At 39.7% G+C, this 21,294-nt stretch overlaps 1 protein-coding gene and 1 long non-coding RNA gene across 6 annotated transcripts in view; one reads left to right on the top strand and one right to left on the bottom strand.

The window, feature by feature from the left end:
- Positions 1-21,294, bottom strand: part of LOC105921082 (formin-2) — a 280,717-nt gene that overhangs the window by 63,426 nt on the left and 195,997 nt on the right. The window contains exons 13-15 of one of the 5 annotated variants that reach the window (XR_004929898.1): positions 3,545-3,695; positions 3,091-3,249; positions 1,935-3,013 (exon numbers count right to left, since the gene is read on the bottom strand). The exons of the other annotated variants lie outside the window; for them this stretch is intronic. The gene's annotated coding sequence lies outside the window, so the exon portion shown is untranslated. Of the gene's footprint in view, positions 1-1,934; positions 3,014-3,090; positions 3,250-3,544; positions 3,696-21,294 lie in introns of those variants that run through there. 5 annotated transcript variants of the gene reach the window in all.
- Positions 5,924-8,259, top strand: LOC118561262. Its single transcript, XR_004929900.1, has 2 exons — positions 5,924-7,609; positions 7,792-8,259. It is a non-coding gene; the product is annotated as an uncharacterized LOC118561262 (long non-coding RNA).

Here is a 21,294-nt window from a genome sequence, read left to right as displayed (position 1 = left end):
AATATTCACGTTGACTACCCAGAAGACAGATGTGTGAAGGAAATATGTGACACACTTAAAAATGTTGGTTTGACTCAGTGTATTAAAGTTATATTTTAGACTTGATCATCAGCACGAGTCTAAACATTTCCAAGGTCAATATAACTGAACCCTATCTGACCACTTTTCTGTTGAAAGTTTTCTCTTTTCTTTCAAAGCATCCTTCCCAGTTAGCCAAAGAGATTTAAGATAAAACATCTTTAAGGACAATGCTACTGAAACCTTTAACTTAGTTTACTCTTCTACTTCCACTTTGACTTGCAACTCAGTAGATAAACTAGTAGATTACTCTTATTCTAAAGTTTCAGGCATCATTAACTGCATTGCTCCAATTAAAGTGAAGCTTGTTTCTAGGAAGAAAAAATCTTTGTAGAGAAGTGCTCCACCATTTAGAAGTAAAAAAGGGAGTGCCAAAACCCTGAACCAAGTTGGTGAAAGACTAGGCACCAGTCTCACTTTGAAATCTATAAAGATAAGAGTTTACAGATATAACTTCCAACAGAAAAAATCAAGGGAATCTTTCTTCCCTGAGATCGTCAGTAAAAACTTTAGTAATTATTGTGCCTTATTGTCCACATTCGACAGGTTAAACAAACCTTTGCCTGACAGTGGCATCTGAACTTCACTACACCAGGGCCTGCAATGAATTTGCTAAATTTTTACTGAGAAAATTCTAAAGATTAGATGGGCAAACTGTAAATCAATATATATTTCAGTACCAAAGTTATCTCTGTCTAGAACTGATTTTGACAAAATATCCAAATTCTGTTAAATAAACTACAAATGTTTAAGATAAATCATACAGCACCTAGGTTCCTCATCCTGCTACCTTGTTATTTTACCCACAGCTTTCTTTAGGTATAATTTGACTCAAATAATAAACACTTCCCTTTTGTCAGTTGAATTCCCCAAGGCCTTAAAAATAGTAATTATCAAACCAAAGCAGAAAAACACAAATTTGGACAAAGTACTACTGCAGAACTACAGGTCCATCTGAAACCACTAATTTATCAGCAGCATTATTGAAAAAGCTGTGTTTCAACAATTAAACACTTTCTTAACAATGACCAGCTGTTCGACGTTTTCCAGGCAGGTTTCCGTGCTCAGCACAATACAGAGACTACCCTTGTGAAGGTGTTCAATGACATCCATAACTAGAATCGTTCAACTTCTGAAGAAGTTGAAGAAGGCGCCCCCTTGGTGGTGCGCATAACCGTCAAAGGCAAAGCTTCCTTAGTTCCTTGGTCGTAGGCTCTCATCGCTTGGGGATTTTAAATCAAATCTGAATGAAAAGGATTTGTCTTCATCAAAACCTGCCGATCGGGAAAACTTTGTATCTGCAGAGATGCAAACTGCGTATATCGATCTGAGACGCAGCTAATGAGCTAATTGGCGACAGCCGGCAGTCAACGTTTGCCATTCATTTGCTGTGGTAGTCCTAAACAAATACTGACGTAATACACTTTTTGGCCACAAGCGTCATTTTGGGGGCGTTGTTTCCACCTCTTCTCTTAGAGCCGTTTCTAATAGGCCATAGGCTGAAGCTCAAAATGAGGCTAGAAATAGGATTTTGCTCCACTAACCTGGGGACTACTTTTCGATAGCAGTTTTCCAATCTTAAATATGTACTCGAGCTGGGAAAAAAAGTTCTCCATGGGATTCCTGCCAGTATTTGAGAAAATGGGTGCCAAAGGTGGCAGTTTACCCAAAAAAGTGACAAATTTGGGTCTTCTACCATTTTCAAGCCCTTGTAACTTTTTTATTATTAAGGCGATCGGACTCAAAATTTTGATTCCCACAGACATTCATACTTACTCAGAGCTTATAAAGCGGCAATGTTCTGCGTGCTTTAAGTAAGGAGTTATTCTAAATGAAAAAAATACACTTTTTAACAATTTCACAATCTCCCAAAATATATCTTTATTGCACATGAAAACTGCAATTCTTTGAATTTTCAATTGAAAAACTCTAAAAGCAAGATATCCTTTTGTGTCTAGTTAACTAATAACTATGAAAAGTGGTGTGAGTTTTATCACCTTGCAGACCAGTTACAATATTGGAAGCAAAATTTTAGGAAATAACTGAAACACAGCTAAAATTTGAACAATGAAAACTAGGCACAAAGACATTTCTGTTTTTAAACAATGACTTTTGTTGGACCCAGTAAGAGATGTTAAACTTTTTAGGATCACTCCAGGTTGTTACGACTTGAGAATTACAATAGAAAACACAAAGAAATTATCCATCCATCCATCTTCCAACCCGCTTAATCCCTCATGGGGTCATGGGGGTTGCTGGTGCCTATCTCCAGCATCCCAAAGAAATTATGAATCATCAAAATCACTTTCATCCGATTCAGAGTCTGGCATTTCATCAATGCTCTCCGATGTCTGGAACGACAATTCTTCAGGTGTAGCATCACAGTTCTCACAGTCCACACATTTGCAGGAAAAGGAACAAGAGACTTTTGGTTTTAAACAGGAGCATTTACCCTGAGAACATTTTCCGACTTTACAAGAACAGCGAGATGTATTAAGGACCACATCCGGGGCAGCAGCAATAGTCATCCACTTTATAGACAATGCCCAACCTTCTAAAATCCAGCCATGACTCTCAGGAGAAGGAGCGCAGATCTGTTGCTCAAGCGATCTCCGGTGAATAGCTGCTTGATAATTGGCTCGCAAGCTGTGCTAGAAGAGGGCATCCTTTGTATGAGGCAAAAGCTTCTCTGAAGGGGAAGACACACAAAATAGGTACGGTCTCGTTGTGCTGCATATGTACCACCTTCCTGAACTGTCTCTCCACCACTCGACAAAGTCTCTTGCGATCCTGATAACTCAGTTTCAGTTGATGAACCTTGTTGAGAAGTCCTGTAGCTTTTGTAAATACAATTTCACTCAGGTTTTTCCTCGGAGGCTTGTAGAAATTTAGTTGGGGAAAGTCTTGCCTCAGTCTTTTCTTCAGAAGATCTGAGCTGTGAAAATTTTACAAGGAATAATAAATATATGCTGATGTGAATAATATCAAAATCTATTAATGAATCATAATTACCTGTAACTTCCATGACCATAGTGTTCTCGTATCATTTTCTGGAACAGGGAAGAGAGCTTTTTCATCCTGAAGATTTCCTGTTTTTTAATCAACTGTGCCCGAATTATTTTGTCACAAAATTCTGTGTACACAGTGGCATACTGCCAGGCTTTTGGCATCCTGTGTGAAACAATGCAAAATACAGATTAGTTAAAATGCTTAATCAATCTTAAAAATAACAATGATAGAATATCTAATTTCATACAAATTTATGGTTAAAATGTTTTATGTAAAACTGCATCCAAATGTTTATTCTACATTATTTACTACAATATCATTTCTCTATAAACTGGGCTTCATTTGTAAGAATAATCAACTTTCAAAAATGTTTAACCCCAGAATGTAACCCTACCATCAATATACTCTCAAGAATTTGTATTTCACAAATATTCTACTTGAATTATCTGAAATTTACCTTTCATCACTTGCTGTAGCCACCAGAAATCTTGTATATTCTTTGTAGCACCGTTTGTGGTACCGCACTTCAATTGCAACACAATCTTTTCCACGTACATCCTTGAGGATGGATTCGTCCATTTTCAGTTCAGCTGCTTTAATCAAACTCCCTAGCAAAAAGAGTTAAAAAAAAGTTCAATCATAAACCAGCTGCCAACAAATAATATCAAATACCTTTTCTCTGTTTTACGAGACTGAACTGGTAGTTGGGTGACACATTTAAAATCTAACCATTATTTGACAAATTAATTTATTGCCTATCATCACTTCAAGTTCATAATAATGTCTTTTATTATTTTTGAGGCCCTACACATAGCCTTCATACACCTACTTCATAATGATATGAGCAGGCTTGGGCTGGCACCAATAACACATGCATTTTTTTTTACCAACAAATGTATTACTTTTACTTTTGGTTATAAGCCACAAACAAAGATGCAGTCTGCAAATTATCTACTCACCAGCATTTATAGTTTCTGCTTGGACCAATTTATCTTTCTTTGTCTTGTGTCCTTCTTTCACAAAGCGGTCAACCCTCTTGCAAGTTATACAGACAGCAGGAAGTACATTGCCAGACCTCGATGATTTAGTCGTGGATCTCAACCGTTTTGGAGATGGTGGCCGGCTAGTCATGGACGTGGTTGTGGAAGACTCGTGATCAGAATCAGAACCATTGTTGTCACCACCACATGCTCCCCGTTTTTCTGCTAGTTTTTCAGCACTGGCAATTTGTTTCTTATCGATGAAACGTCTATAACAAGTTGGATGAAAACCAAGTTTGTTTACGTCCAAGAAGCCAGAAAGAGTTTCGTCTGGACAAGCCAGGGTTGACGTGGAATCATCATCATTGTTATTTTTGGCGAACTCGTCATCGTGTACACATACAGTGCCTCCGCCAACGTGCGGTCGATTCCGTCCATTTCTAGCCACTTACGGGCACATACAACCGGCTTCTTCCAACGAAAAACTGTTAGTGGCTGTGTCCGTTCTTTGTCCACCGATGATATGTGTGTGATGCATATATAATCCTCATTTTTCTTGCGTTTTTTGTCTGATCCAATGGGAATACGCTGCTCCATGGGAGAGGCCATGTTTGTTGTTGTTGTTTTCTTTCCGCCTCGAAGTGGGAGAGCATACCTGAAGGAGGCGCTCTGATTGGCTAACGGCTAGGCGGCTTGATTCGAGTGTAGATTTGCGGTGTGATCAGGCTACCGATATAGTTACACTTTTAAGTAATTACTGTAAAAATACTAGCGCAAAGCGATTGGAGAACTTTTGGTTATGGGCTCAAAATGCACTTAGGATTTTATTGTAGGTGTCATTTAGTAGTCCCTAAATAGGTGGAGCGAACCTGAACGATACAGGCTTCAGCCTATGGCCTATAATAGAAAGAAGAAAAGGCAAAAACGGTCCAAACAAAAGGTTGCAACATTTACATTTGTAACCTCTGCCTTACATAAACACTAGAATTAAATCTTAATAAATTAAAGTATAGACAATTATTTCAGTAACTCAGTTCAGTAAGTGAAATACACTATATACAGGGGTTGGACAATGAAACTAATGAAAAACTAATCAATGCGTTTATATTTAGTAGAATTGATTACTGCAACGGTGTTTTCACAGGTCTGCCTAAAAAGTGGATCAGACAGCTGCAGCTGATCCAGAACACTGCTACCCACGTCCTCACTAAGACCAAGAAAGTAGAGCACATCACCCAAGTTCTAAAGTCCCTTCACCCTGTATATCTGAGAATAGACTTTAAAATACTTCTGTTAGTCTATAAATCCCTAAATTGTTTAGCATCTAAATACATTACAGACTTGTTATCAGTGTATCAACTTTCCAGACCACTCAGGTCTTCTGGCTCCAGCCTACTCTGCATATCTAGAACCAGAACTAAACATGGAGAAGCAGCATTTAGTTCCTATGCTCCACTTATCTGGAACAAACTTCCAGAAAACTGTAAAAGTGCGGAAAGCCTGAGTTCTTTTAAATCAAGATTAGAAGCACATTTTTTTTAAATTGCCTTTGACTGTTCTAGTTAAACTGTTTTACTGTTTTTAATGTTCTTCTTTGTTTCTACACACTTGCTTTTATTCTATTTTCTATATACATTTTATTCCTACTTGCGTTTATTTTGCTATATTTTAATCATGTAAAGCAATTTTGCATTGTCTCTGTACTGAATTGTGCTATATAAATAAATTTCCCTTGCCTTGCATCTGTGACCAAGACAGCAAGTGTTTGTGATGTATCAAGAGCCACGGTGTCCAGGGCAATGTCAGCATACCACCAAGAAGGACGAACCACATCTAACAGGATTAACTGTGGACACACGAGGAAGCTGTCTGAAAGGGATGTTCGGGTGCTAACCCGGATTGTATCCAAAAACATAAAACCACGGCTCCCCAAGTCACAGCAGAATTAAATGAGTGATTCTCACCAAATCAGACTCATGAGGTGGCATTAGGGATTGTGATGAACAGATAAATGCTATCAATTTGGGAAAACACTGGTTTATAAACATCTCATCATAGGCTATATTGGAAGTGATTAAAAGAAGACATTGTGATATTTTAAATTATGTATTTTTTACAATTTAATGTGAAATTCTCAGTACCGCAACGCGTCAATTACTGAATCTCGGCTCTTCAACTACATAATTTTAATATTTAAAATAAATAAATAATAAAAAACTTAAATGTATCTCATAAGGTAAATTGTTACATTCAATAAAAAGTTATTGCTTGGAATTCACTGGTAAAAGAAAAGAAAATATTTATAAAAAGAACTTTGGTCACACCCAATATTCTCAGCATCCGCAACAATTTTCAAGCACCAAGGAACAGACAAAAAACAGCCATTTTGAGAGGTGGGACACCTTTTACTGTAACACCCAAGATGGCTACCAGGTAAGCACCTCATTTTATATCTCTCCAGATAAATGTTAAAAACTTCATTGTCAGCGAGCATACACAACTTTTCGTTTCTCATTACCGAAACAGCAAGTTTTCAATGTTTAAAAAATGAAAATTTTATTGTGTTTTGGGAATTTTTAAGGTTTTTAAAGTCTAAATACAAAAAGCTAGCAAGGGCCCAGAGAGGCCCCAGAAGGTCAAGGTCACTCAGGCTCCGCAACAGCTTTCTCATACACCGCAACAATTAAAAGCTACAAGAACAAAAACAAACCAAATGTGTTCTTAATCTCACTCCAAATTCTTCTGTGAGTGAATTAAGTGATTCTTCAGCAATAGCTGAAGTAAATAAGCCAAGACCTGAGGATCACGTATCAATACAAGACGATGTACCAACACCACCACTGCAGTCATTAACCCCAAAGAGAAGCACAATCAGAAAGAAATCAAAATTTATCAACAGATTGAGGACCAAACTGAGACAGGCAGAAGAGGAATTAAAAAAAAAAAAACGGAAAGAAATGCAGAATCTCAACAAGAAATTTAGGAGACTTCAAGCACGAAGGGTGACTGTGACCAAGCAGATTGCCACGACCGCAAAAAAACAAAAAAGTCAGGCAGCAGAAAGGTGGCATTTCGCTCAACAACAAGAGGAAAGGCCTGTTGAAAATGGTACATTCTTTCCTCCATAGAGATGATGTATCTACTGCGGTCAACGGAAAATCTGGGGAGATCCGGCGGAGAGAAGTGATCCATAGGAAAAGGCACTTGTGTGACACAATGGCTAACCTGCACAAGAAGTTTTTAGGTACATCCGCCAACAACACCCCAATGTATGCAACATACATTTTGTTTCTGATGGCCCAACATCCCAATACAGAAACAGAAATTTGTTCTACTTGGCCTCCACTGTACCATTCCTCCATGGATTTAAATACGTGACATAGAACTTCACAGAGGCGTCTCATGGAAAAGGAGCCCCAGATGGCGTGGGGGCAGCCTTAAAAAACCTGGCAAACCGAATAGTGGCATACGGCCAAAGCATCCCAGATGCAGATACTCTGTTTCAGCAGCTGACCCTGAACTCCTCTGTAACTCTATTCCAGGTGTGTGTGTGTGTGTGTGTGTGTGTGTGTGTGTGTGTGTGTGTGTGTGTGTGTGTGTGTGTGTGTAACTATGTTCTAGGCTATATTGCACATTGTAGATTGTTTGGTTGAACACCATTTCAATCTTCTGTGAAATGCCTGACTTAAGAAACTGATAATGAAGTTCACTGTGACTTTGACAGGTGTCTGAGGACAAAATTAAAGAGAGGGGTGAATTGCTTCCTCCACACCTTAAGCCAGTCCCAGGGACAATGAAAATCCACCAAGTAGGTCAAAATTAATATATTTAAGTGCTCACATAACAAGTCACACTAGCCACATACTGTAAGTTAGTACATTCAAGATATCATTATCTTGCCATCCTAATCACATTTCCATAAATTAGTAAATCAGTAGATAAATTACTAAAACTGTTTTTGTTAATCTATACAACAGCTGATGTCCACCACTCCTGGGGTAGTTCACACGAGGGAAGTGTCATGTTTCTGTCAGAAAAATTGTGAGTGCTTCTCTCCATCACGCAATGCATTTGCAGAGGAAGACGACGTTTCCACAAAGCTACCAGAGGCTTCCATAGAGGTTGGCCAGTGGGTCCTTGTGGAATACAACGCAGATCTGTTCCCCGGTGTAGTTACAGAGGTAAAAAAAAATATTTCAAGGCATTACTTTCAGTTGAAACTACATTGTCAGGCTTGTTTAGTCGCCAAGTTTCAAATGAGTGCTGGAGAGGCAAGTTGATGGCACTCTCTTAAAATTATTCTTTCTAAAATACAGATTGCAGATGACCAGTATGAGGTGGACACTATGAACTGCGCTGGGGAAAACTGATTTTATGTGCCATCAATTAAGTTTTCTGGGGAAAAGGTGTGGTACTACCGCCACAACATCAAAGACCAAATTCCCGAGCCTCTGCCAGTCTCTTCCTCTGCGAGGCATTTTTGTGTTTTGCCAGATATTTGGGCTAAACACAAGCTGCACACCTGATGCATATTGTGATGTATGAGATGAGATGAGCACAATGAGATGTTGTAATGATCATTTTGTATGTAAACATTCCATTTCGATTTATATCTACATTGATGTGTATTGTTTTCATGAATTTAATGTTTCACAGTTGTGTAATGAGATGTATTGATTATATTGTATTTAAACATTCCTTTTCCATTTATGTCTACATTTATGCTTATATTTTTAATGAATTTATGTCTGAGGTACTGAGGTACAGTATGCTGGAATGTGTTTTATCAAAATACACAGTTCAAAATGGGATATTTTCATTCTTTCTGAGAATAATTTTCAACAGAAAATGCCACATTTACTTCTCCATACAAAACTCTAATGGTAAATCTCAAGAATTTGTTATATATTCCCAGCATTCACACTCTGTGTTAGTTGTGTAAAGTGTTATGGTGAATTAAGTAGAAATGTCATTACCGAAACTTTGACACTCATTTCCGAAACACCTTTCTCTTTACCGCAACACAGGTTTATTTACTTATTATTTTGCTGTTGTAAAACAAATTCTAGTTTATAATGGTATTTGGATAAATTGTATTTCTTAATTTGTCATCTATACTAAATAAGTAATTATACATTTGAATTTTCAGTTAAATATCCTGAAAAAACAGGACATGAATCATGAAATATGTTGCGGTAATGAGATAAATCATAAAATAAAATAAAAAAAGGGAAACTTATAAATATAATATTTTCTGGGCTATATACACATATGGGCACAACTGTTAATAATATCTATTAAAAAAATAAAATAGTTGTAACTTTTAAACCATATCTATTCTATGTTGTCATGTTGCGGTGCTGAGAATTTATGTGCTCTGACTGACAAAAAAGCTCCAAAATATACAGAAAAAAATGAATATATATATATATATATATATATATATATATATATATATATATATATATATATATATATATATATATATATATATATATATATATGTGTGTGTGTGTTCTAAGAAGTTTAGACCCTAATCTTGCATAACAAAAAGAACTAAAACCGCAAGCGGTGATGATCGGCCCTCGCAGCAAAGCGCCGCTCTGGCCTATTGGCCACTGCTGGGATTTGCGCACCGCCGACCGCCCGCCACCGCAGATTCTGTCACGCATTTTGCCCGCCCGTCCACTGGGCGATTCACACGAACGTGTTCAGCAGCGCTCCCCCACGACTCACAAAAAATCTGGTGCATATCGCTCGATGCAGCGAGGAGATACAGCCGTTGAATAATGAAAATGCATTCGGCCACCGGACCGGACTAAATCGTTCGGCGGGCCGAATTCGTTCCGCCGTAGCTTTGACACCCCTGGTTTAAACATTAGTATACCAATTTAATCAAAGGTATCTTACTAGCTGTTAATCCAGCTTAATGTGAAAAGTTAACAAAACCATTTTAGTTTTTTAAAGTTACTTGCTATTTCATGTGTTTAAGGGTTTTGTTTCTTGCATTAAGACAGCTTTTATAAAAGTTTAACATCTAAATTTGTGGATACACACCCAAAAGTAATGTAAACACTTTAGCAATTGGACTATTGCTAAAGGAACACTTTAGCAATATCGCGGGGGTAGCAGCTTTATAAAGGAAGCCCAGACGTCCCTCTCCCCAGCCACTTGGATCAGCTTCTCAGGAGGAATCCCAAGGCGTTCGCAGGCCAGCCGAGAGACAGAGTCCCTCCAGCGTGTCCTGGGCCTCCTCCCGGTCAGACGTGCCCAGAACACCTCACCAGGGAGGCATCCAGGAGGCATCCTAACCAGATGCACAAGCCACCTCAACTGGCTCCTCTCGACATGAAGAAGCAGTGGCTCTACTCTGAGTCCTCCCCAGATGACTGAGCTCCTCACCTTATCTCTAAGGGAGAGCTCACACACACTATGGAAAAAACTCATTTCGGGATGTTGTATCCGGGATCTCGTTCTTTCGGTCACGACCCAAAGCTTGTGACCATAGATGAGGGTAGGAACGTAGATCGACCGGTTAATCGAGAGCTTCGCCTTTTGGCTCAGCTCTCTCTTCACCACAATGGACCGGTACAGCGCCCGCTTCACAGCAGACGTAGCACCAATCCGCCTGTCGATCTCCCGCTCCATCTTTCCCTCATTCATGAACAAGACCCCAAGATACTTGAACTTCTCCACTAGAAGCTGGCTCTTTGGACTTTCCTTTTTTAAAAAGCTTATAGTTAGAGTGGCTCATGTTACCCTGAGCTACCTCTATAGTTATGCTGCTATACGTTTAGGCTACTGCAGGACATCAGGATCTATTGTTCTTCAATTTTGAATGACTGTTGTCATTTCAGCTTTTAACTTTTTGATTTTTTTTTTCTTCGTCATAGTAGGTACACCTGGTCTGGCGTTCTGTTAGCTGTGGCATCATCCAGGGAAGACCCGCTACTACCATCTAATGTAGAACTTCTGTGCTTTTTTGTCTCTCTTGTTGTGTCTCTGCTCTGTCTTCTGTAACCCCCAGTCTGTCGAGGCAGATGACCGTTCATACTGAGCCCGGTTCTGCTGGAGGTTTTTCCTTCCCGTTAATGGGGAGTTTTTTCCCCGCTGTTGCTTCATGCTTGCTCAGTAGGTAGGATTGCTGCAAAGCCATGGACAATGCAGACGACTCTCCCTGTGGCTCTACGCTTCTTCAAGAGAGAATGCTACTTGTCAAGACTTTGATGCAATGAACTGGTTCCCTTATATAGGAATTTTTTTGACCAATGTGTATAATCTGACCCAATCTGTATAATCTGATTGATTTTGACTTTGTAAAGTGCCTTGAGATGATATATTTCATGAATTGGCGCTATATAAATAACATTGAATTGGATCATCTCTTTAGACCAAGTAAACTATCACATTTTATGAGACAGTTATCTCATTTTAAAGATATAATCATCTGTTATTACTCTTAGCAGGTTAAAGCTCCATAAAAATTTTAGACCAGCTTTTAGTTCCACTCTTTTATTATGCACATCTAGGCTACCTATAAATGTAAAGTATGGCATGCCAAAAAACATTTTCAACAAAAGGCAATTTTAGAAATTGCCTTGCAATTTTATATCTAAGCATCAAAAATTATAATATTTCACCAATTTTCACAGCAAGATGGAAATAACGACTATCCAACATTTTAAGATTTTGTAAAAACTTTTTTCCTTTTTTACCTACCTTTTGAAATTAATACTTGTTTCTACTTCTCCAAAATTATACTTCAAGAAAACTATTGTTCTGTCCTGGGGCCATATGCAGCTAGACAGCTAGGACAAAAGTTCCCCACACAAAGCTTCCTTTTCTTGCGTTGTCTGAATAACCTTTGTTCCCAAATCTGGCTTTAAACATTCTTTTTGTAAAAAGACGAATATTTTCCAAAGCAGAAGCGTGTAGAACAAATTCAACTTCAATATTAGCAGTTTCCCTAGCTTCATCGCTGAAAAGCAGCTTTTACCAGAGCAAAATACGTCAAAGATCTTTTATTTAAGGTGAGAGCACTCACTATCTCACGTAATTCACATAGAGATCTAACAAAGTTGTGATGTCTCACTCTGATTAAATATGAACCCAAAACGTTTCTAACTGTTTTTAGCATGGATTTCCTCTGAGTAATAATTAATTTATATCTTATTTATGTAATGTATTCACGACATGAATTCCTTGCTGTCTTAACAAAAGGCAGAACAACTATAACGTTACTTTCTATAATTATTACAGGTTCTGCTGAGATGTCAAATTCTGGAGAGTGCTTAGACACCCTGACACACAAATATGGATTAACTTCATTTCATGTGCACTCGTGAACTTGTTTTAGTTGATTTAGTTTTCTTGATGTACTGTAGAGCGTGATGAGGTCTGTTGTGGTATTGTGTGCACTGGATTGAGGGGACAGTTGGTGTTGTCTGTCAAACCCAATCTTCTTAAGCTGCAAATTCAGTAAAGTTACAAGTTTTCTTGCAACCTCTCATATGGAACTAGTCTAAAAAATAAATAAACTGATAATTAGAAGATCAGTTTGTGCATCCACACCAACTCTAGAACCAAAGCCGTATTCAGCTGGAACTTATCCTGACAAAATGTCCCAATTCAGTCAAATAAACTCCAAAAGCTTAGAGGAGATCATTCAGCAGCTAAGTTCCTCCTCATGCTGTCTTGATGTTCGACCCACAGTTTTCCTTAAAGTTTTGCCTGTCATAGCGTCTGATTTGACTCAGATAATAAACACGTCCCTTCTGTCAGGTGTTTTCCCCCCAGTCCCTGAAAACAGCAATTGTCAAACCACTGTTAAAAAAGAACAATTTAGACAAACTACTACTCCAGAACTACAGGCCCGTCTCAAACCTCCCCTTTATCAGTAAGATTATTGAAAAAGCTGTGTTTCAACAATTAAACACCTTCTTAACAACGACCAGCCGCTTTGACGTTTTCCAGTCTGGCTTCCGTGCTCACCACAGTACAGAGACCGCCCTTATCAAGGTGTTTAATGACATCCATATAAATACAGACTGTGGAAGAACCACCGTGCTGGTTCTATTGGACCTCAGAACCACCGTGCTGGTTCTGTTGGACATCAGTGCAGCATTTGATACTGTTGATCACTGCATTCTGTTTGAGCGCCTGGAGAACTGGGTCGGCCTCTGTGGTACATCTCTCCACTGGTTTAAATCCTACTTAAAGGACAGGGACTTTTTTGTATCAGTAGGTAACTTTACATCGAAGATTACAAAAACCACATGTGGGGTTCCCCAAGGGTCCATCCTGGGTCCCCTCCTATTCAATATGTACATGCTCCTCTAGCTCAGATCATAAGAAATAACAACATCAACTACCATAACTATGCAGACGACACACGGCTCTACATCACCATGTCACCAGGTGACTATGAACCAGTTCAAGCACTGAGTAAATGCCTAGAAGAAATCAATACGTGGATGTGCCAAAATTTTCTTCAGTTGAATAAAAACAAAACAGAAGTAATAATTTTTGGACCAATAGAGGAGAGATCAAAGGTTAGCACACAGCTTCAGTCGCTTCAGCTAGGAACCACTGATGAGGCCCGAAATCTGGGAGTAGTAATGGTCTCAGACCTGAACCTCCAAAAGCATCTAAAGACAGTTACAATGTCAGCTTTCTATCACCTGAAAAACATTTCCAGGATTAAAGGACTAATGTCTCAGCAGGATCTGGAAAAACTAATCCATGCATTTATAATTTGTAGAATTGATTACTGCAACGGTGTTTTTACAGGTCTGCCTAAAAAGTGGATCAGACAGCTGCAGCTGATCCAGAACGCTGTTGCCCATGTCCTCACTAAGACTAAGAAAGTAGAGCACATCACCCCAGTTCTAAAGTCCTTCCATGGCTCCCTGTATATCAGAGAATAGACTTTAAAAACTTCTGTTCGTCTATAAATCCCTGAATGGCTTAGCACCTAAATACATCAGACTTGTTATCCGTGTATCAACCATCCAGACCATTAAGGTCTTCTGGCTCTAGCCTACTCTGCATACCTAGAACCAGAACTAAACAAGGAGAAGCAGCATTTAGTTCCTATGCTCCACTGATCTGGAACAAACTTCCAGAAAATTGTAAAGGTGCGGAAAGCCTGAGTTCCTTTAAATCAAGATTAAAAACACATTTGTTTAGGATTGCCTTCAACTGTTCTAGTTAACTGAATCACCACTTTTTTGTTCTTTTTTGTTTCTACATTTTATTCCTACTTGCTTTTATTCTGTTTTATTTTGCTATATTTTAATCATGTAAAGCACTTTGCATTGTCTTTGTACTGAATTGTGCTATATAAATAAATTTGCCTTGCCTTGCCTTACTGAACAAGACAACTTGGTTTGTGGTTTATTTGTGGTCTCTTGCTGCCACCTGGTGGACAGGTTTGAGCAAATAATGCTGTCAAAAGATTAAAAATATATGGTTTGATGTGACTTCCCCACGCCACCACGCCGCCCTGCTCCATGGAATCCACTTGGGGCTGGAATCCACAACACACCAATATGTTTTCTGTCTCTTGACACAGTTTCATGTTGATTAGCTCAGAGGGGTAACATAGCGACCGCTTACAACAAAACATGACACTTCCTGTTGTCAGGGGGCGTGGCCTAAGCAATGTCATCATTTGACCATTGGATATTGTAGGAGACCCGATGATGATCAATCACAGAAAGTTTGGTGCCTCTGTGTGTGTCTGTGTAGGAGATATAACAGTTTTATTTTTTGTGGCGAGTAGGTGAACTTTGACCCCTGCTAACGCCCCTTCAAAATGCTCAAAAACTCACCGTTTTGATAACTTTTAATTGGGCATGCCTTATGATCAGACTGACCGAGTTTCAAGCCGCTCGCTCGAAATCCCTAGGAGGAGTTGGATCAAATACCAATGCTGTAAACTTCAAAAATGGGGTCAAAATACGACCTTCAATCTAAAATGGCCAACTTCCTGTGATACTTGCACTATGACATTAATTGTAAATTCTGAGCGTCGTGGTGAGTTCTACAACTATACCAAATTTCATGTCTTTACGATGAAGTAAGTGAATAGCAAAGGGTCCTTTGAAAATTGCTAGGTGGCGCCGTTGAGGCATTAGGTCACGCCCACCAAAGTTTGTTATGGATTCCTGTTAAGGGGTGGATAAGGATGCATCCAAGTGAGTTTTAAGCAGCTCGGCCCAAAAATGTGGAATTCAGAGCCAAACGTATGGCAGCGGCGTTTGAGGTGACTTCACCACGCCGCAACGCTCTCCTGCTCCATCGAATCCACTTGGGGCTGGAATGCACAATACACCTACATGTCTTCTGTCTATGGACACAGTTTCATGTTGATTAGCTCAGAGGGGTAACATAGCGACCGTTTACAGCAAAACATGACACTTTCTGTTGTCAGGGGGCGTGGCCTAAATTATGTCATCATTTGATCATTGGAAATTTTAGAAGACCTGATGATGATCAATCATGGAAAGTTTGGTGACTCTGTGTGTTTCTGTGTGGGAGATATAACACTTTTATTTTTTGTGGCGAATAGGTGAACTTTGACCCCTGCCAACGCCCCTTCAAAATGCTCAAAAACTCACCGTTTTGATAACTTTTAATTGGCCATGCCTTATGATCAGACTGACCGAGTTTCAAGCCGCTCACTCAAAATCTCTAGGAGGAGTTGGATCAAATACCAATGCTGTAACTGTCAAAATTGAGGTCAAAATCAGACCTTCAATCTAAAATGGCCGACCTCCTGTGATTTTTGCACTATGACATTAATTGTAAATTCTGAGCGTCTTGGTGAGCTCTACCACTGTACCAAATTTCATGTCTCTACGATGAAGTAAGTGAATAGCAAAGGGTCCTTTGAAAATTGCTAGGTGGCGCCGTTGAGGCATTTTTCTTTTAATTTTTGTGACGACCTTAAAATACAAAATTTTTAAACAGTCACCATGCACCTGCAAAGTTTGGTGAGTTTTTGAGTATGATAAAGCCCCCAAAAAGGCCCCTCTTTAGGGGGGCAGAATAAAAATAATAAGAAACAACACAGAAACAATAGGCCTTCGCAGCGCTTCGCTGCTCGGGCCTAAAAATTGTATTCAAATGCCATTTTAAAATTTTCAAGTGTTAACCGTTTAAAATCTGTTTTTCATGAGAATCGCCCAAATGTGCACCTCAACTCTCCTGTTTCCACCAAAACTGTCTGTCGGGAGCCACAGGGTCAATATACACAGCCGGGCTGCTATAGCCAAACCTTTGGTCACTCGTGCCAATGTCAAACGTCGGTTTCAATGGTGCAAATCTTGGGCTGTGGACAATGTGAAACATTTATTGTTCTCTGATGAGTCCACCTTTACTGTTTTCCCCACATCCTGGAGAGTTACGGTGTGGAGAAGCCCCAAAGAAGCGTACCACTCAGACTGTTGCATGCCCAGAGCGAAGCAGTGATGGTTTGGGCTGCCATGTCATGGCATTCCCTTGGCCCCATACTGTGGGGCCAAGGGAATGCCAGTGACTTAGCACACTAAGTGCTGCTGTTAGGGTTGAACTGCCATCCTTCCAGACTTCCATAGGCCATTGACAAATTTAATGAAAAGTAACTTAAAATTATCCTTAAAAGACAAAATTTTGAAAAATCAAAGGGCTTATTTAACGCTTTGAGAACATATCTTGTATTCAGCCACAAAATCAACAAAAGTAGAATGATCTTTTAAGCTATAAGACCATTTTTAAGATGCCAATACATGTAGCATATAGCTCAGTGGCGTGTAGCCTAGCCACAGCATTTCTACCATTATATAAAACCGACATAAAATAAACGACTCACCATCGAGTAGTTGCAAGGAAAACACCCAATGGAATCCTTCGTTTGGGTTAATTGGACTTGATTCAACAATATCCTTCAGTAACTTAGGAAAAACGGCAGCACTAGCTCTTACTAGAACTAGTAGCAAACAAGATGGAGGAGTTCACCTCTGACCCGGAACTGCTAGTTGTCGGCTCTGAATAATACACAGCGCCACTCGTGGACAATATAGGAACTGCAGGTTTTCAATTGAACGAAGTATGTTTTTTTTCAGTAATCATTGTTGAATGATGATAATGCATTTGGCCGCCGCGTTTGACACCCCTGCCCTACACCATATGATTGTGTTTGTGGTCTAAAAAACCAGGTGTTTCAGTTTCATTTTCCAACCCCTGCAGATGACTTATTTTCTAGCCTTGATTTCTGTCATGAGGACATAATGCAGTGTTGTTCTGGCAGCCATCCTAACTAATAAAAATAAGATTTAAAGTTAAAATAGTACATTATAGTAGTAAAATAAATACAATTATTGTGTTTAAGGACAAGTTTGGTACCTGCATTAAGGATAATTTCAAAAGGTACATGTCATTTCCAGACTAAAAAACATTTAAATAGGTGTTCTAATTCATTGAATATGACTGAATATTTAAACAGAAAATAATTCCAAAAATAATACTTATTTTAACCCAAAGGAAAATTAAATGTTGGGTAAAAATGTAATAATCTGAAATTGCCAGAGCGGGTTTCGATTCCACAACCTCTTGACTGTAGGGTTTATCATTTTTCCCGAAAATGAGATGTATCAAATCCCGGGAAAAGACGACGCATTTCCCGGGAATCCTGGGAAAAACGCATATCGGCTAGTTTATTTTTTTGTTCATTGGCAAAACCTCTAACCTGTTGGGAGATTTCAGAGGGATTCTTGGGAAGAATATGTCCATCTCTCTTAAGTGCTGATCTGAGATAGTCGCATTTTGCCATACTATTAAACGTAAATCCATCAAAAGCTGCCATCTCCGCTAGTATTTCACCAAGCGACTTGCTAGCTTTGCTAAAGTAGCCATCTAGCGTTTTCAGACGTTGTAGTAACTGTGAAAATGTAGTGTAATACATACATGACCACTATGAAGCGCTGTTACCGTTTGAGAATGTTATTGACCGTAGAAGAAGAGTGAGTGGTAGTAGGAAGAGAGCCGAAAGAGAAAAAGAGCCTGTTGTGGAGCTGTACGGTGTTCGTGTCTGGAAATAAACCTTCTCCTTGTGGAATAAAAGGTCTCCTGTAATTTACCACAGACGTTTTGTTGATGGGCTTTCTTCAGGAACTTTCCTATGCTGAGATTCTAAATGTCTGCGCAATCCACTTGTCGACCCCACAGAACACCTGACAATCCGGTCACACAACATGCACTTTGCGTTTTCATTTTCAACCTTTTTAAAATGCTCCCATACAAAGCTGGCAGTAGACATCCTCCTTAGGCTGTACCGCGGTAGGCTACTGAATGCAACGTAAGACAACAATAGACGCGCACTGAGCGCACTCCAATAGGAGGGCACTGGATTAATTTTTTTTACTTTCATTTCCCGTTTCCCGTCATAACTATTTCCCGGGAATCGGGAAATAGTTTTGATCAGATTTCCCGGGAATCCCATCTCCCAGGATTAAACCCTACTTCACTGGGAGTCAAACATTTAACCAACTGTACCAAAGACCAGCGGTAAACACAGCTCTGAATTATGGAGAGGTCAACTGTGTTTAAGAGCTCCTAAACCGTTTGATGTTGAGGCATGAGACTTTCAGACATAACTGTGCCGTCCGTGTTTTTAAATATATACAAGGCGTTGTCTCTGCAAAGGTGCAAACTCCGTATTTCGATCTGAGACGCAGCTAATGAGGTGATTTCCAACAGCCGACAGTCAAGGGGAAAACTTTGTGTCTGCACAGCTGCAAACTCTTGTGAGACGCTGCATAGCTCCAAACTCTGTATTGTGCCTGCTAATGAGCTAATTGGCAACAGCCGACAGGAGAAGGTCTGCATCGAAGCAGTATGGAAAATTGGTGTTCTTAAAACATGAATAAATACTTACTTCAATGTAGCATGGAAAAATGAAATATGTGAATAAAAAAGTTAAAGGCAGGAGGTGAATTGTATTGATTTAAATTGAAATACAGTTGTGTAAAGCCAAAGGTAAATTAAATATTGGGTAAAAATGTAATTCTTTGAAATTGGCACAGCTTGGATCCGAACCTCGGATCTTCTGCTTGGCAGCCCGAGACCTAACCCACTCGACCAAAACACCAGTGCTGTGCTCAGCTGTGCATTATTGAGAGGTCAACTGTGTTGAAAAAGTGGTTTGAAGAAGTGCTTTTTGGTGAATTTTGTCACTACGGTAACTCTACATGGCGTGAAGTACAAAAAGCACACTTTGCGGCGTCAAGACGCACGTTTTGATATATAGTTTGTGGGGGGTAGACCCTACGGTTCGGACTGTATTAACGGTCACGGATGAATAAAAAGCAACTAGAATCGTTCAACTTCTGAAGAAGTTGAAGAAGGCGCCCGCCTGGTGGTGCGCGTAACCGTCAAAGGCAAAGCTTCCGAGTTCCTTGTTAGTTTGGTCCAAATCCTGTACTGGGAAGTTCCTCAAAAAGGGTGCCAATACTTATTGTCACCAAAGCTCACCAAAGGCCATGTGTCAGATCGGCCTCCTTTAGCAACTAAGCCTCACCAAATCTGGGCCCAGAACTCAACATTTGACAAAAATGGTGTGTAGTGCCATTTCCCATTGGTGAGTGGTGCTGTATTGGCCGGGGGGTAGTTCTGCACGTAACCGTCAAAGGCAAAGCTTCCGAGTTCCTTGGTCGTAGGCTCTTATCACTTGGGGATTTTAAATCAAATCTTCTGAGTGTGAAAAGGATTTGTTTTCGTCAAAACCAGCCAACAGGAGAAGGTCTGCTTCCAAGCAGCATGGAAAATTGGTGTTATTAAAACATGATTAAATACTTCAATGTAGCATGAAAAAATGAAATATGTGAATAAAAATGTTAAAGGCATTACAAACTACTAAAGGAAGTACAAAGTCTGTGAAGCAGAAGTTGGTGAGACCTTCCTAGAGCTACTTCCGGTTAGCAACATGCTAAGCGTTAGCCGCTAACATGGTTGTGTCCAGTATCACCGGGTGATTGTACTCTGTTAGTTTGGTCCATATCATGTACTGGGAAGTTCCTCAAAAAGGGTGCCAATACTTAATGTCACCAAAGCTCACCAAAGGCCATGTGTCAGATCGGCCTCCTTTAGCAACTAAGCCTCACCAAATCTGGGCCCAGAACTCAACATTTGACAAAAATGGTGTGTAGTGCCATTTCCCACTGGTGAGTGGTGCTGTATTGGCCGGGGGGTAGTTCTTGCTGTTGCAATTTTTTAATCATTCATTAATTTATATCAGTTGTTCAAATTATTTATGTGTTACTTGTAAAAAAGAAAAAAAATATTCGGTACCCCCAGCGGGTTGCGAACCTGCGACCTTTGGTTCACCAGCCCAACACCTAAACCCCTGTACCAAAAAAAGTTTTTTGCATTTTTGAGAGGTCAACTGTGTCTAGGAAGTGGTTTTGAGAAGTGGTTTTTGGTTAATTTTGTCACCACGGTAACTTTAAATGGCGTCAAGTACAAATAGCACACTTCGCGGCGTCGAGACGCAGGTTTTGATATATAGTTTGTGGGGGTACAGCCTAAGGTTCGGGCTGTATTAACGGTGACAGAAGAATAAAAAGCAACTAGAAAAATTTCTGAAGAAATTTAGCAAGGCGCCTGACACTTGGTGCGTACCGTACCGTCAGAAATAGCAACAGGAATAACACTGCGAATTTCAAGTTCCTATGGCCTTCACAGCCCTTGCAGCGGTCGTTGAAAGGTGCCATGTTAAGTCAATGGACCTCCTAGGAGCCTCTTGCTAGCAGCGTTGTCATGGAGACTCACTGACAGCTGCAGCCCTCTCTCTGTCTGTAAAGGCAGAAGAACCCTGGCTAAGCAGCAGTTGGTAGGACCTTCCTAAAGCTATTTCCGGTTAGCAACATGCTAACGGTTAGCCGCTAGCATGGCTGTGTTCAGTATCACCGGGTGATGTTACTCTGTTAGTTTGGTTGAAATCCTGTACTGAGAAGTGTCTAAAAAGGGAGAAAATGCTAAAATTCACCAAATCTGTCAAGCAGAAGTTTGTACAGGCTTCCTAGAGCTACTTCCGGTTAGCAACATGCTAAACGTTAGCCGCTAACATGGTTGTGTTTGGTATCACTGGGTGAGTGTACTCTGTTAGTTTGATCCAAATCCTGTACTGGGATGAGCCTCAAATAGGGAAAAAAAAACGTTGTTTATAACGTTGCCATGGTAACTCAAA

Source organism: Fundulus heteroclitus, unplaced genomic scaffold (assembly GCF_011125445.2).
Source record: "Fundulus heteroclitus isolate FHET01 unplaced genomic scaffold, MU-UCD_Fhet_4.1 scaffold_59, whole genome shotgun sequence".
NCBI lineage: Eukaryota > Metazoa > Chordata > Actinopteri > Cyprinodontiformes > Fundulidae > Fundulus > Fundulus heteroclitus.
This window is presented reverse-complemented; position numbering and strand designations above follow the sequence as displayed.